The sequence below is a fragment of the Entelurus aequoreus genome, linkage group LG06, assembly GCF_033978785.1.
Source record: "Entelurus aequoreus isolate RoL-2023_Sb linkage group LG06, RoL_Eaeq_v1.1, whole genome shotgun sequence".
In the NCBI taxonomy this organism is placed as follows: domain Eukaryota; kingdom Metazoa; phylum Chordata; class Actinopteri; order Syngnathiformes; family Syngnathidae; genus Entelurus; species Entelurus aequoreus.
This window is the reverse complement of record NC_084736.1, coordinates 46,332,675-46,347,965: the sequence shown is the minus strand read 5'-3', so window position 1 is coordinate 46,347,965 and position 15,291 is coordinate 46,332,675. Positions and strand designations below refer to the sequence as shown.

The 15,291-nt window shown below is 40.5% G+C and overlaps 1 long non-coding RNA gene across 1 annotated transcript; it reads left to right on the top strand.

Moving 5' to 3' along the window:
* The first annotated feature begins 1,611 nt into the window (after positions 1–1,611).
* On the top strand, positions 1,612–5,101 carry LOC133651573 (uncharacterized). Its single transcript, XR_009826445.1, has 3 exons — positions 1,612–1,670; positions 4,709–4,896; positions 4,978–5,101. It is a non-coding gene; the product is annotated as an uncharacterized LOC133651573 (long non-coding RNA).
* Positions 5,102–15,291: the final 10,190 nt, after the last annotated feature.

Sequence of the window (15,291 nt, the reverse complement as noted above, 5' to 3'; positions counted from 1 at the left end):
TAGCTCTGTCGAGGTCCCGTAGCTAAGTTAGCTTCAATGGCGTCGTTAGCAACAGCATTGCTAGGCTTCGCCAGGCTGGACAGCATTAACCGTGTGGTTACAGGTCCAGGGTTTGGTTCGGTGTCTCCTGATAGTTGAAGTAATAATAGTATTGTTGATCTCCTGTCTATCCTTCCAGTCAGGGGCATGTTTCTTCTGTTTCTATCCGCAGTTAAGCACGATGCTATCACATTAGCTCCGAAGCTAAAGTGTTTCGCCGATGTATTGTCGTGGAGATAAAAGTCACTGTGAATGTCCATTTCGTGTTCTCGACTCTCATTTTCAAGAGGATATAGTATCCCAGGTGGTTTAAAATACAAATCCGTGATCCACAATAGAAAAAGGAGAAAGTGTGGAATCCAATGAGCCCTTGTACTAAGTTACGGTCAGAGCGAAAAAAGATACACCCTGGCGTCCTGCACTGCACTCTAATCCTTCACTGTCACTTTCCTCATCCACGAATCTTTCATCCTCGCTCAAATTAATGGGGTAATCGTCGCTTTCTCGGTCCGAATTGCTCTCGTTGCTGGTGTAAACAATGTGCAGATGCGAGAAGCTCTTCAACCTGTGACGTCACGCTACTTCCAGTACAGGCAAGGCTTTTTTATCAGCGACCAAAAGTTGTGAACTTTATCGTCGATGTTCTCTACTTAATCCTTTCAGCAAAAATATGGCAATACCCCGAAATGATCAAGTATGACACATAGAATGGATCTGCTATCCCCGTTTAAATAAGAAAATCTCATTTCAGTAGGCCTTTAAGCTGCTTTGAAATGGCTTCAACTGACTTTCCTGACTTGTTCAAGTCAATGATTATTTTTTTCAGATCAGTGCGGAGTTCCTTTGACTTTCCCATTTTCGCATTTGTAACCGAGTCTAATGACTGCATCACATGAGCCCTATTTAAATGGGTTCAGAGAAGTCAACAGGTGTCGTCAATCATAATCACACATGAAGTTAAGAGGCCATGCTATGAAGCTAATTTGATTTTATTGTAACTTTTCTACATCACTAAAATTGATAATGTATGTTGCTGTATGCAGGGGCGCCGCTAGGGATTTTGGGCCCCATGAAAAGAATCTTTACAGGGCCCCCTATATTATAATTTCATCATCATTAGGGGCCTCTCTGGGCCCCCCTCCATCATGGGCCCCTAGAATCAGTCTCCTTTACCCCCCCTTTTTCGGCGCCCCTGGCTGTATGTATACTTTTGACCCAGAAGATTTGGTCACAGTTTCAGTAGACACATAATAAATTCATAAAAGAACCAAACTTCATGAATGTTTTTTGTGACAAACAAGTATGTGCTCCAATCACTCTATCACAAAAAAAATAAGAGTTGTAGAAATTATTGGATACTCAAGACAGCCATGATATTATGTCCTTCACAAGTGTATGTAAACTTTTGACCACACTTCCGGGGTGGCACTTTCGTGACTTCTGCGCTGCTTTTTTGGTGCTCTTTTGTTGATTTTGGATCTGCCTCGGGGGAAACTTGGGCGTGGCTCGGTTGTTTGCACCGCCTTTCGGGTTGTATTACTCGCCTTGAGACGGGCGCATGCGTGATAGGAAGGGTCTTCTCCGGTGCACACACATCTTCGAGAGAGCTGGTTTCCGATCGCATTATCCAGGTGTGTTTGTCCAACTTTTCAAAAGCCTAACACGATCGGATTAAGGTGTTTCAATGGGTTTTAGGAGACTTATTTAGAGTCGAACTATTTGAGAAATCAGACTAATTAAGTGCATGGACACATACTCATTAAGTCTGCTGCGACAGCTTCATTATCCTGTAAGAAAATTAAACACACACACAGAACAATTTTGAAATATATAATTATAATAATAATGATGAAGTCAGTTCAATTACAAGACCAACATTTGCAATTTTGACTCCGTTTTAAATGTGCTCCCTATGCCCTGTCAATATAATGAGTATATATAATGATAGCCTGTAATTATCTATCAAAGTATGTATAACATATATGAGTATAATGTAAAAATAGTGTGCAACCCATATGTGTATAGTATAACATCTTACTTCCAATTCCAGTAATAGTTATACTAACTATACTTATTATACCCTAACCCTTAAAAAGTCTACATAGCAGCACTAAAAGCTAGTTTATGAGCGTGCAAGCTAATATCCATGATTAATATCCATTATATTCTCTTGCAGAATAATGTTATTAGTAGCGGATGGCACTTGGCGGCCGCCTGGTTCGCCGATCCCAGCAAAGCAAAGAGGATAGAGTTGCCAAACCTTTTCTGACTTTTTTGCATGCATGATATAGAATTTTACATTACATTTTCAACGACAATTTTGACGACAATAAATGTTCTACTAAAAAAACAAAAAATGATGTGGTACATTACATGGGAAGACAAAAAGACAGCAAACATAGGTTGGTAGTTAAGAATAAATCTAAAGGTAAAATATAGTGTATAAATGCAGGAAATGTAGTCTTGATTTTCAAAATGATCTTTCGGGGGTTTGCTTGGCAGCACTTTGTACTGATGGAAAGGTTCCTGTCTTTTTCTCAAAGGGTGCTCACATCTCTGCACTTGTTATTTGGGATCTTAGTAGATCAGGCCTGTGTATTATAATGGTTGTAGTTTTCAGTGATATACCACTGTAGTATTAAAGGCCTACTGAAATGATTTTTTTTTAATTTAAACGGGGATAGCAGATCCTTTCTATGTGTCATACTTGATCATTTCGCGATATTGCCATATTTTTGCTGAAAGGATTTAGAAGAGAACATCGACGATAAAGTTGGCAACTTTTGGTCGCTGATAAAAAAAGCCTTGCCTGTACCGGGAGTAGCGTGACGTCGCAGGTTGAAGGGCTCCTCACATTTCCCCATTGTTTACCCCAGCAGCGAGAGCGATTCGGACCGAGAAAGCGATAATTACCCCATTAATTTGAGCGAGGATGAAAGATTTGTGGATGAGGAACGTGAGAGTGAAGGACTAGAGTGCAATGCAGGACGTATCTTTTTTCGCTCTGACCGTAACTTAGGTAAAAGGTAGGGATGTCCGATAATATCGGCCTGCCGATATTATCGGCCGATAAATGCGTGAAAATGTAATATCGGAAATCGTTTTTTTTATTATCGGTATCGTTTTTTTTTTGTTTGGTTTTTTTTAAATGTATTTATTAAATCAACATAAAAAACACAAGATACACTTACAATGAATGCACCAACCCAAAAAACCTCCCTCCTCATTCACACAAAAGGGTTGTTTCTTTCTGTTATTAATATTCTGGTTCCTACATTATATATCGATATATATCAATACAGTCTGCAGGGATACAGTCCGTAAGCACACATGATTGTGCGTGCTGCTGGTCCACTAATAGTACTAACCTTTAACAGTTAATGTTACTCATTTTCATTAATTACTAGTTTCTATGTAACTGTTTTTATATTGTTTTACTTTATTTTTTATTCAAGAAAATGTTTTTAATTTATTTATCTTATTTTATTTTATTTTTTATTTTTTTTAAGTACCTTATCTTCACCATACCTGGTTGTCCTAATTAGACATAATAATGTGTTAATTCCACGACTGTATATATCGGTTGATATCGGTATCGGTTGATATCGGTAATGAAAGAGTTGGACAATATCGGATATCGGCAAAAAGCCATTATCGGACATCCCTAGTAAAAGGGCTCATTGGATTCCACACTTTCTCCTTTTTCTATTGTGGATCACGGATTTGTATTTTAAACCACCTCGGATACTATAGCCTCTTGAAAATGAGAGTCGAGAACGCGAAATGGACATTCACAGTGACTTTTATCTCCACGACAATACATCGGTGAAGCACTTTAGCTACGGAGCTAACGTGATAGCATCGTGCTTAAATGCAGATAGAAACAAAATAAATAAGCCCCTGACTGGAAGGATATAGACAGCAGATCAACAATACTACTATCAGGAGACACCAAACCAAACACTGGACCTGTAACTACACGGTTAATGCTGTGCCGCCTGGCGAAGCCTAGCAATGCTGTTGCTAACGACGCCATTGAAGCTAACTTAGCTACGGGACCTTGTCATAGCTATGATAAAAACATTAGCGCTCCACCTACGCCAGCTCTCATCTGCTCATCAACACCCGTGCTCACCTGCGTTCCAGCGATCGACGGCGCGACGAAGGACTTCACCCGATCATCGATGCGGTCGGCGGCTAGCGTCGGATAGCGCGTCTGCTATCCAAGTCAAAGTCCTCCTGGTTGTGTTGCTGCAGCCAGCCGCTAATACACCCATCCCACCTACAGCTTTCTTCTTTGCAGTCTCCTTTGTTCATTAAACAAATTGCAAAAGATTCACCAACACAGATGTCCAGAATACTGTGGAATTTTGCGATGAAAACAGAGCTGTTTGTATTGTGATACAATGTGTCCCAATACTTCCGTTTCAACCATTGACGTCACGCGCAAACGTCATCATACATAGACGTTTTCAACCGGAAGTTCCCCGGGAAATTTAAAATTGCACTTTATAAGTTAACCCGGCCGTATTGGCATGTGTTGCAATGTTAAGATTTCATCATGGATATATAAACTATCAGACTGCGTGGTCGGCAGTAGTGGGTTTCAGTAGGCCTTTAAATGCAAAATATCATAATTGTCTTCTCCAACGTACTGTTCCTAATGCAGGCTGGGAACTACACATTTAACAAGGCCAGGCTGATGAACGCTGGCTTCCAGGAGGTCATGTAAGAAGAGGAATGGGAGTGTATCTTTTTCCACGATGTGGACCTCATTCCCAAGGATGACCGCAACAACTACGTGTGCGGATCCAGTCCCAAACACTCCTCCGGCGCCATCACCACGTTTCACTACATGTGAGTTGTGTCTCGTCTCTGTACGTAACCTAGGTACATTGTTGACTGGGTAATACCTTTTTAACTGTGTTGCCCCTCTAGAATTCCGTACAAAGCATGCTTCGGAGGAGTGACTGCTTTCACGCCTCTAAAATACCGCAAAATGAACGGTTTTCCCAACAACTATTGGGGCTGGGGTTGTGAGGACAATGACATCGGGCTCAGGTGAGACGTTTGACAACGACAACTTAAGACTCTGACAGATGGGACGGTCCTCCTAGTGCCAAACCACACTTCCATTTTTGCCTTGACACTTCTGACTCTTGTCTGACTCTTGTTTGGCGGTAATGCGCATCAGACGTCCGTCCATGGAGGTGGGACGCTACAAAATGATTAGACACAGTCGGGACAAAGGAAACACTGTCAACCGGCTGAGGTAGACTGTTTGGTTTCTTTGATAGGGACGTTTAATGTAGGGGTGTCCTGATCAGTGTTGGGACTAACGCGTTAGGGACATGGGACTAGAGATCCAACATGTAATTGGATTACACGTACTCAGTGGCCTAGTGGTTAGAGTGTCCGCCCTGAGATCGGTAGGTTGTGAGTTCAAACCCTGGCCGAGTCATACCAAAGACTATAAAAATGGGACCCATTACACTCAGCATCAAGGGTTAGAATTGGGGGTTAAATCACCAAAATGATTCCCGGGCGCGGCACCGCTGCTGCCCACTGTTCCCCTCACCTCCCAGGGGGTGATCAAGGGGATGGGTCAAATGCAGAGGACAAATTTCACCACACCTAGTGTGTGTGTGACAATCATTGGTACTTTAACTTAAAGGCCTACTGAAAGCCACTACTACCGACCACGCAGTCTGATAGTTTATATATCAATGATGAAATCTTAACATTATAACACATGCCAATACGGCCGGGTTAACTTATAAAGTGACATTTTAAATTTGCCGCTAAACTTCCGGTTCGAAACGCCTCTGAGGATGACGTATGCGCGTGACGTAGACCGGCGAACACGGGTATGCCTTCCACATTGAAGCCAATACGAAAAAGCTCTGTTTTCATTTCATAATTCCACAGTATTCTGGACATCTGTGTTCGTGAATCTGTTGCAATTATGTTCATTGCATTATGGAGAAAGAAGCTGAGCAAGCAAAGAAGAAAGTTGTCGGTGCGAAACGGACGTATTTTTCGAACGAAGTCAGCAACAACAGTACACAGCCGGCGCGTCTTTGTTTACATTCCCGAAAGATGCAGTCAAGATGGAAGAACTCGGATAACAGAGACTCTAACCAGGAGGACTTTTGACTTCGATACACAGACGCCTGTAGAGAACTGGGACAACACAGACTCTTACCAGGATTACTTTGATTTGGATGACAAAGACGCAGACGTGCTACCGTGAGTATGCAGCTTTGGCTTCTAAACATTTGATCGCTTGACCATATGTGCGCAACTTTTTTTTTGCGTACGTACGTAACTTTTTTAAAATATATAAGCTTTATGAACCTTAGGTTAGGTGAACGGTCTTTTGGGCTGAGTGATTGTGTGTGTTGATCAAGTGTTTGAATTGTATTGGCGTGTTCTATGGAGCTAGGAGCTAGCATAGGAGCTAGGAGTTAGCATAACAAAGACGTAGGTGTTTTTATGCAGGATTAATTTGTGTCATATTAAATATAAGCCTGGTTGTGTTGTGGCTAATAGAGTAAATATATGTCCTGTGTTTATTTACTGTTTTAGTCATTCCCAGTTGAATACCAGGTACCGTGAGTATGCAGCCTTGGCTGCTAAACATTTGATAGCTTGACCGTATGTGCGCGTCACGTACGTAACTTTTAAAAAATATATAAGCTTTATGAACATTGGGTTAGGTGAACTGTCTTTTGGGCTGAGTGATTGTGTGTGTTGATCAGGTGTTTGAATTGTATTGGCGTGTTCTATGGAGCTAGGAGCTAGCAGAGGAGCTAGGAGCTAGCACAACAAACACGTAGGTGTTTTTATGCAGGATTAATTTGTGGCATATTAAATATAAGCCTGGTTGTGTTGTGGCTAATAGAGTATATATATGTCTTGTGTTTATATACTGTTGTAGTCATTCCCAGCTGAATATCAGGTACTGTGAGTATGCAGCCTTGGCTGCTAAACATTTGATAGCTTGACCGTATGTGCGCGTCACGTACGTAACTTTTTAAAAATATATAAGCTTTATGAACCTTGGGTTAGGTGAACGGTCTTTTGGGCTGAGTGATTGTGTGTGTTGATCAGGTGTTTGAATTGTATTGGCGCGTTCTATGGAGCTAGGAGCTAGCAGAGGAGCTAGGAGCTAGCATAACAAACACATAGGTGTTTTTATGCAGGATTAATTTGTGGCATATTAAATATAAGCCTGGTTGTGTTGTGGCTAATAGAGTATATATATGTCTTGTGTTTATTTACTGTTGTAGTCATTCCCAGCTGAATATCAGGTACCGTGAGTATGCAGCCTTGGCTGCTAAACATTTGATAGCTTGACCGTATGTGTGCGTCACGTACGTAACTTTAAAAAAATATATAAGCTTTATGAACCTTGGGTTAGGTGAACGGTCTTTTGGGCTGAGTGATTGTGTGTGTTGATCAGGTGTTTGAATTGTATTGGCGCGTTCTATGGAGCTAGGAGCTAGCAGAGGAGCTAGGAGCTAGCATAACAAACACGTAGGTGTTTTTATGCAGGATTAATTTGTGGCATATTAAATATAAGCCTGGTTGTGTTGTGGCTAATAGAGTATATATATGTCTTGTGTTTATTTACTGTTGTAGTCATTCCCAGCTGAATATCAGGTCACCCCCGGCTCTCACAGCATCTTCCCTATCTGAATAGCTTCAACTCCCCACTAGTCCTTCACTTGCACTTTACTCATCCACAAATCTTTCATCCTCGCTCAAATTAATGGGGAAATTGTCGCTTTTTTGGTCCGAATCTCTCTCACTTCATGCGGCCATCATTGTAAACAATAGGGAACTTTGCGTATATGTTCAATTGACTACGTCATGCTACTTCCGGTAGGGGCAAGCCTTTTTTTATCAGATACCAAAAGTTGCGATCTTTATCGTCGTTGTTCTATACTAAATCCTTTCAGCAAAAATATGGCAATATCGCGAAATGATCAAGTATGACACATAGAATAGATCTGCTATCCCCGTTTAAATAAAAAAAATTCATTTCAGTAGGCCTTTAACTTAATTGTGATCACGGTAAACAAAACTGTTGAATAACTATTTAAGTTAACATGTTGGTGTTTATCTCTGTGGTCACAAATGTTTGTAAATATAAAGAAAGATTATTGATGCAGAATGAGACATGTGGGCGCAAAAAAGACGTGTATGCATGAGAAAGAATATGTGTCGGAATTGAACCAGTTAGCACAAGATTTAGAAGAATATAATATAATTAGATTTAAAGGCCTACTGAAATGAAATGTTCTTATTTAAACGGGGATAGCAGATCCATTCTATGTGTCATACTTGATCATTTCGCGATATTGCCATATTTTTGCGAAAAGGATTTAGTAGAGAACACCGACGATAAAGTTTTGGTCGCTGATAAAAAAGCCTTGCCTGTACCGGAAGTAGCGTGACGTCGCAGGTTGAAGGGCTCCTCATGACTGGAAGGATAGACAGAAGATCAACAATACTACTATTACTATTAAACCCTGGACCTGTACCGCCTGGCGAAGCCTAGCAATGCTGTTGCTAACGACGCCATTGAAGCTAACTTAGCTACGGGAACTCGACAGAGCTATGCTAAAAACATTAGCTCTCCACCTACGCCAGCTCTCATCTGCTCATCACCACCCGTGCTCACCTGCGTTCCAGCGATCGACGGCGCGACGAAGGACTTCACCCGATCATCGATGCGGTCGGCGGCCCGGAGACGGGTTTCGACAACACCCCGGCTGCCATCAGAGTCGGCAAGAAACATATATTTCCCCAAAGTTACGTACGTGACATGCACATAGCGCCACGCACATATGGGCAAGCGATCAAATGTTTGGAAGCCAAAGCTGTACTCATGGTAGCGCGTCTGCTATCCAACTCAAAGTCCTCTTGGTTGTGTTGCTGTAGCCAGCCGCTAATACACCGATCCCACCTACAGCTTTCTTCTTTGCAGTCTCCATTGTTAATTGAACAAATTGCAAAAGATTCACCAACACAGATGTCCAGAATACTGTGGAATTTAGCGATGAAAACAGACGATTTAAGCTGGTGTGGCACTAAGTGATTTAATTTGACTAAAATAGTTGCCCCCCATTAAAAACTCTTTAAGGTCAGAAAACTCGATTTAAATACTGTTTATAGACTAATGTTTTGTGATGTCAAGGTTTCCTATGTATTTCTATGCAGCATGCGATATTTAGTTACACCAGCAGAGGGCGCTTGGTGCCGTTGGTATCAGTAGCTGGCGCCGTAGAAGAAGTCTGCCAGTACGTGATATGAAAAGAAGCATACCGTATTTCCTTGAATAGCCGCAGGGGCGCTAATTAATTTAAAACCTCTTCTCACTCCTGCGGTTACCAAAACCATGCGGAATGAGCAAGCATGCTCTAATTATTTTAAAACCTCTTCTCACTCCGGCGCATACCTTATCATTAAAAACACATTTAATAAAAAAAACGTTATTATGATCTTACCTTTACTTGTAGATGGGTCCATGTGCAGCTGCTTCTGATCAAAGGCAGTCTTTCTCATCTTTCTTCAATTTTAAAAGTCTCTGGAGATATTCCTTTAATTATTACCTCCTGCTTCGATTGAAAGTCCAGTTTAGAAAACGGTTTTATTTTAGATATGTAATCCTCCATGTTAAAAGTGCAAGCAAACAATTGCTGCATGCTTGCTGCTTGTTGTCTTCTTCTGCAGTACCTGTCTCCTGCAGTACTGGTAGTCGCAAGAAGGATCACTAGCGCCCTCTACCACCTGGAGGCGGGAGTCATTTAATGACTCATATTTGACCCGGCGGAAGTGCCAAGCATGCGCTAATTATTTTGCGAAACGAGTTTGACCCGGCTGTAATTCTAGGCAGGCGAATACTATATTCCCGGCGCCAATTCAAGGAAATACGGTATGCATCAAGCTCCAGTTGTAACGCTGTGTTAATTGTTTTGCAGGTAAGCTTGTTTGCATATAACACATACAAGCAGTAGTATAATTTATTCTGTACCTTTTAGAGTAAGCAATGTTAAGCTAATGTCTGTTTTGTGAAGGTTATGAGTTAAAAACGAGTCACATTCAGGGTATTTTCTAAGATGGCGGACGTTGGTCCGAGGGTAACCACGGTGACGAAGCAAAATACAGTTAGCTTTAGTTTAAGAGTAAGTTCACGACATAACTCCTCAGAGATACTTGAAAATAAAATGTTAAATGCCATTTATGTTACAAGGACATGCTAAACGAACTTTTGAGTGTTGTATTGATCATAAGCACACAGACACGTGTGTCAAAGCTGAACTATTGTTAGTGTGTGCTAAGGCAGTAGATTTACAGTCGCACATAGGACAGTAGATTGAGTACAAGTAATGATAAGATGACATAAATAAATACATATAATAAATACAATCCATACATTATTAAACAGTGATTAAGAGCATGATTCAAAGGTAGATAGAAATAGTAAAAAGGGTTTTTGTGTATATACATGTATGTGTATGTGTATACATAAATATATTTTTGGAATATTTGTAAAATTGTTCAACTCCAGACATTGTATTTTGTAGAAGAAGTCTGTCAGTACGTGATATGAAAAGAAGCATATGCATCAAGCTCCAGTTGTAACGCTGTGTTAATTGTTGTGCAGCTTGATCCTGAAAAATAAATGTGTCGCACAATGAAAGAGTTGGCCCATCTTTCGAGCCGTGTAACACTGGCGACCGTGTTATTCCAAAATGTCTCCTTCAACCCTTGACGTCACGTGCATACGTCATCATACATAGACGTTTTCAGCCGGAAGTTTCCCGGGAAATTTAAAATTGCACTTTATAAGTTAACCCGGCCGTATTGGCATGTGTTGCAATGTTAAGATTTCATCATTGATATATAAACTATCAGACTGCATGGTCGGTAGTAGTGGGTTTCAGTAGGCCTTTAAGCCTTCTGGTAATGAACCAATCAGGATCGCTGGGCGGGATTTCATAGATGTGACGTAGCACCGTAGCGACTGTTTGATTCAAACAACAATGGCGGCACGCAGCCCACGCTGCTATTGCAACTGTTTTGTCGAATCTATCGAATATTGATTCTTTCAAAGATGAACAGAGAACTTCTCGCTCTGTCGTTATCCAATATGTCGGCTGTTCTGTTTTGGATTTCGCAGCGTCGCTCTCATCTGCGTCACGGGTTGATTTCGATGTGAGTGGTTGAAGTAGCACGTCATTCAAGATAACGGACAAGTGGTTTATCCAATCACATACAAGGATTTTTTTTACAAGGCCCCGCCTTCTGAAATACATCTCCTATTGAGAAGTCCCAGATCCTTGTGTGGAGCTCAGTGAACCACAAGGGTCTGGCGAGAGTCAGGTTACTCTTTCCAACCCGGGGTGGACCGCTAGCCTGTCCATCGGATGGGGACATCTCTACGCTGCCGACCCGTCTCCGCTCGGGATGGTTCCTGCTGGCCCCACTATGGACTGGACTTTCGCTGATGTGTTGGACTTTCACAATATTATGTCAGACCCACTCGACATCCTTTGCTTTCGGTCTCCCCTATAGGGGGGGGGGGGGGGGGGGGTTACCCACATATGCGGTCCTCTCCAAGGTTTCTCATAGTCATTCACATTGACGTCCCACTGGGGTGAGTTTTCCTTGCCCGTATGTGGGCTCTGTACCGAGGATGTCGTTGTGGCTTGTACAGCCCTTTGAGACACTTGTGATTTAGGGCTATATAAATAAACATTGATTGATTGATTGATTTTGTACCTCATCTTCGGAGGTAATTCTTAATTTAATTTAAACCCTAAATTTACCCTCTCCACTCTCCTCATAGGTACATACCAAGTGGTCGTAGCCCTCAGGTAGCAGTTTCTGAAAGAAAGAAATCTTAGTGAGTGTCTAACGTTAGATGACCTAAATGGTTTAATCACCATCTAGCAACACATATCAACTGCCTGTCGAACAAACTGAAATCCTCAGGGTTCCTCATAGTTTCTGAAGGAAAACAGCATTACAGCTTCTGAAGAAGAACCTGCGTTTTCACAACAAAGTGAAGTGAAGTGAATTATATTTATATAGCGTTTTTCTCTAGTGACTCAGCGCTTTTACATTGTGAAACCCAATATCTAAGTTACATTTAAACCAGTGTGGGTGGCACTGGGAGCAGGTGGGTAAAGTGTCTTGCCCACGGACACAACGGAAGTGATTAGGATGGCGGAAGTGGGGATCGAACCTGGACGACTAGCGAGTGCAATGTTGTCAACTTTTCATCACATCTTTCCCTTAAGTATGCTTCCTTAATTCAGCAGGTGTCATAATGAACAAGACAGCGACTCATTTTCCCTCAGCGACCGATGGGGGCAAAAGTGGCGCACTGCATGAGAAATCAGCGAGAGCAGCCAGAACAGTGGTTCTTAACCTGGGTTCGATCGAACCCTAGGGGTTCGGTGAGTCAGCCTCGGGGGTTCGGCAGACCCTCTGCCGCAGCGGTCAAGACACACCAGACTCATGAATTGATTAATGTGGACCCGACTTAATTAAACAAGTTGAAAAACTTAGTCTGGTGTTACCATTTAGTGGTCAATTATACGGAATATGTACTGTACTGTGCAATCTACAAATAAACGTTTAAAACAATCAATCGTGTAAATAAAAACTTCTCCCTATCGGTGTATCTGTACTGTAAAGTTAAAATGTGAATGACAATAAAAAAATAAGTCTAAATCTAAGTATTATGGATACCCCAAACAATGTTCCCTCTAATTTTCCATCTGATTTGCAAGTGTGTAATTTGTTGTGAGTTCATGCACTGTGTTGGTTTTGTTCTTTGAACAAGGTGATGTTCATGCACGGTTTATTTTGGGCACTAGTAAAAAAAAAAAACATAACTTTGTCTTGAATTTTAAAAAATTACAAATAAAAAAATGTTTTTCACTAAAGAATGGTTCGGTGAATGTGCATATAAAACTGGTGGGGTTCGGTACCTCCAACAAGGTTAAGAACCTTGAACAAGGTGATGTTCATGCACGGTTTATTTTGGGCACAAGTAAAAAAAACATAACTTTGTCTTGAATTTTAAAAAATTACAAATAAAAAAAAATGTTTCACTAAAGAATGGTTCGGTGAATGTGCATATAAAACTGGTGGGGTTCGGTACCTCCAACAAGGTTAAGAACCACTGAGCCAGAAGAAGAAGAAGGGACTTTGCAGCGACCAATCAAATGAGCTCCGGGGAGCGGTCATCCAAGCTCTGCGCTCGGGTTTCTAAACTCGCGTCCCGAACGGCCGAATAATGTTGCAAATAAAAACGTCCTCTGCCGCGACTCGTTCAGAAGTTGCACAGTCCCATCTTCACAAAGGTTTATAACTAAACGTCCATTAAAAGTAACCCGATTAATGTGAACGATTAGATACAGTGTAGACCAGGGGTCACCAACCTTTTTGAAACCAAGGGCTACTTCTTGGGTACTGATTAATGCGAAGGGCTACCAGTTAGATACACACTTAAATAAATTGCCAGAAGTAGCCAATTTGCTCAATTTACCTTTAACTCTGTTATTATTAATAATTAATGATATTTATCTTTGTGGAAACACTGATCATCTTAATGATTTCTCACAATAAATATATATAGAAACAGATAAATATCAATATGCAACACTTTATTTTTATATTTTCTCTAAGTGCACATTTTTCAAATTGAACATTTTCAAATGATCACTTCTAAGACAGTCTTGTGAAATCACAATATCCCATTTTAACTAGCTAGCCACTAACATTTTTTTAACAAATCATGAATTACTTTGCACCATGTTTGTACAAATAATAACTCATGTAAAATACAAAAGTAAACTCTCAAATTTTTAAATCATGTCACATTTTGAACTGGACACCAAATCTGTTATCTGTTTCTTTGTCAGTTAGTGGGAAGCCTGGCATTGCATGCTGTTAACTAGTGTGTTGTACTCTGGTGTGTAACTTGACACTGCAACTCTGAGTGAGTCTTGCAGATGTGCATCAGTGAGGCGTGTTCTGTGTTTGTTCTTGATGAAGTTCATGTCAGAAAAGGCTGATTCACAAAGATAAGATTTTTCCTCATTGTTTGCGGAACCTTCTTAATCTTTTGGACATATTTTCACAGCAATCTGGCCTTAAGCTTAATTATGATAAATGTAAAATGTTAAGGATCGGAAATCTAAAGGGAACGTCCTTTCGAATGGAATGCAAAGTGCCTGTTTTGTGGACAGATGGACCAGTTAACATACTTGGTGTTGTTGTCCCAGAAAATCTGGAAGATCTAGGCTCAGTAAATTATGATAATCGACTAAGAAAGCTGGACAAAATTATGCAATTATGGAAAGGTAAATCCCTAACCTTGTATGGTAAAATGTCTATTGCCAACTCGTTAATTATTCCTCAATTTATTTATTTGTTTTTGTTATTACCAGCTCCATCACAAAACTTTTTTAAGATTTATGAGCGGAGGGTCTTCGATTTTGTCTGGAACGGCAAACCAGAAAAGATTAAAAGAAAGGTTTTGTACAAAGAGTATGAATATGGGGGCCTGAAACTTCTCAACCTTGAAGCTATGTGTCTGTCTTAAAAAGCATCAATTGTTCCAAAGATGTATTTAAACATTGAGTGGTACACAAATGTCCTGTTGGACAAAAAACATGTACTGTATCAAAAGAAATTGTATCCTTTTTTACAAGTGATCCCCTCCCAGAGAGTCTGCTGGGAAACATAAAGGAAACAATCCACTCATAGTGGTGTTTTCAATTTTATGTGCCAGAAAAAAGAGACGATATTTTGCAGCAGTTAATATGGATGAACTCTAATATTGTAATAGATGGAAAGCCTTTCTTTTGGAAAAATATGTTTGAAAGAGGAATCATTTTTGTCAATGATATTATCAATGAGAATGGTAAAATTATGAAGTATGATGAATTTAGAGCTATGTATGGTGATGCTTGCTCAAGCTTTTCATTTTATCAACTAACTGGAGTAATTGGGAAAAGATGGAAACAAATAATTAATTATGGAACTACTAAATTATTAGTTTGTAAACCTCTAATAAGAAATTCTAGTTGGCAAAAAGGAACTAAAATAAATAGAAAAATATATAATTTTTATTTAATAAAGAAATCTTTGAAGGCTGCCTCATACAACACAAATGGAAAATGGGAGGACTTTTTTGACTGCCCGTTGCCATGGGATGCCATATTC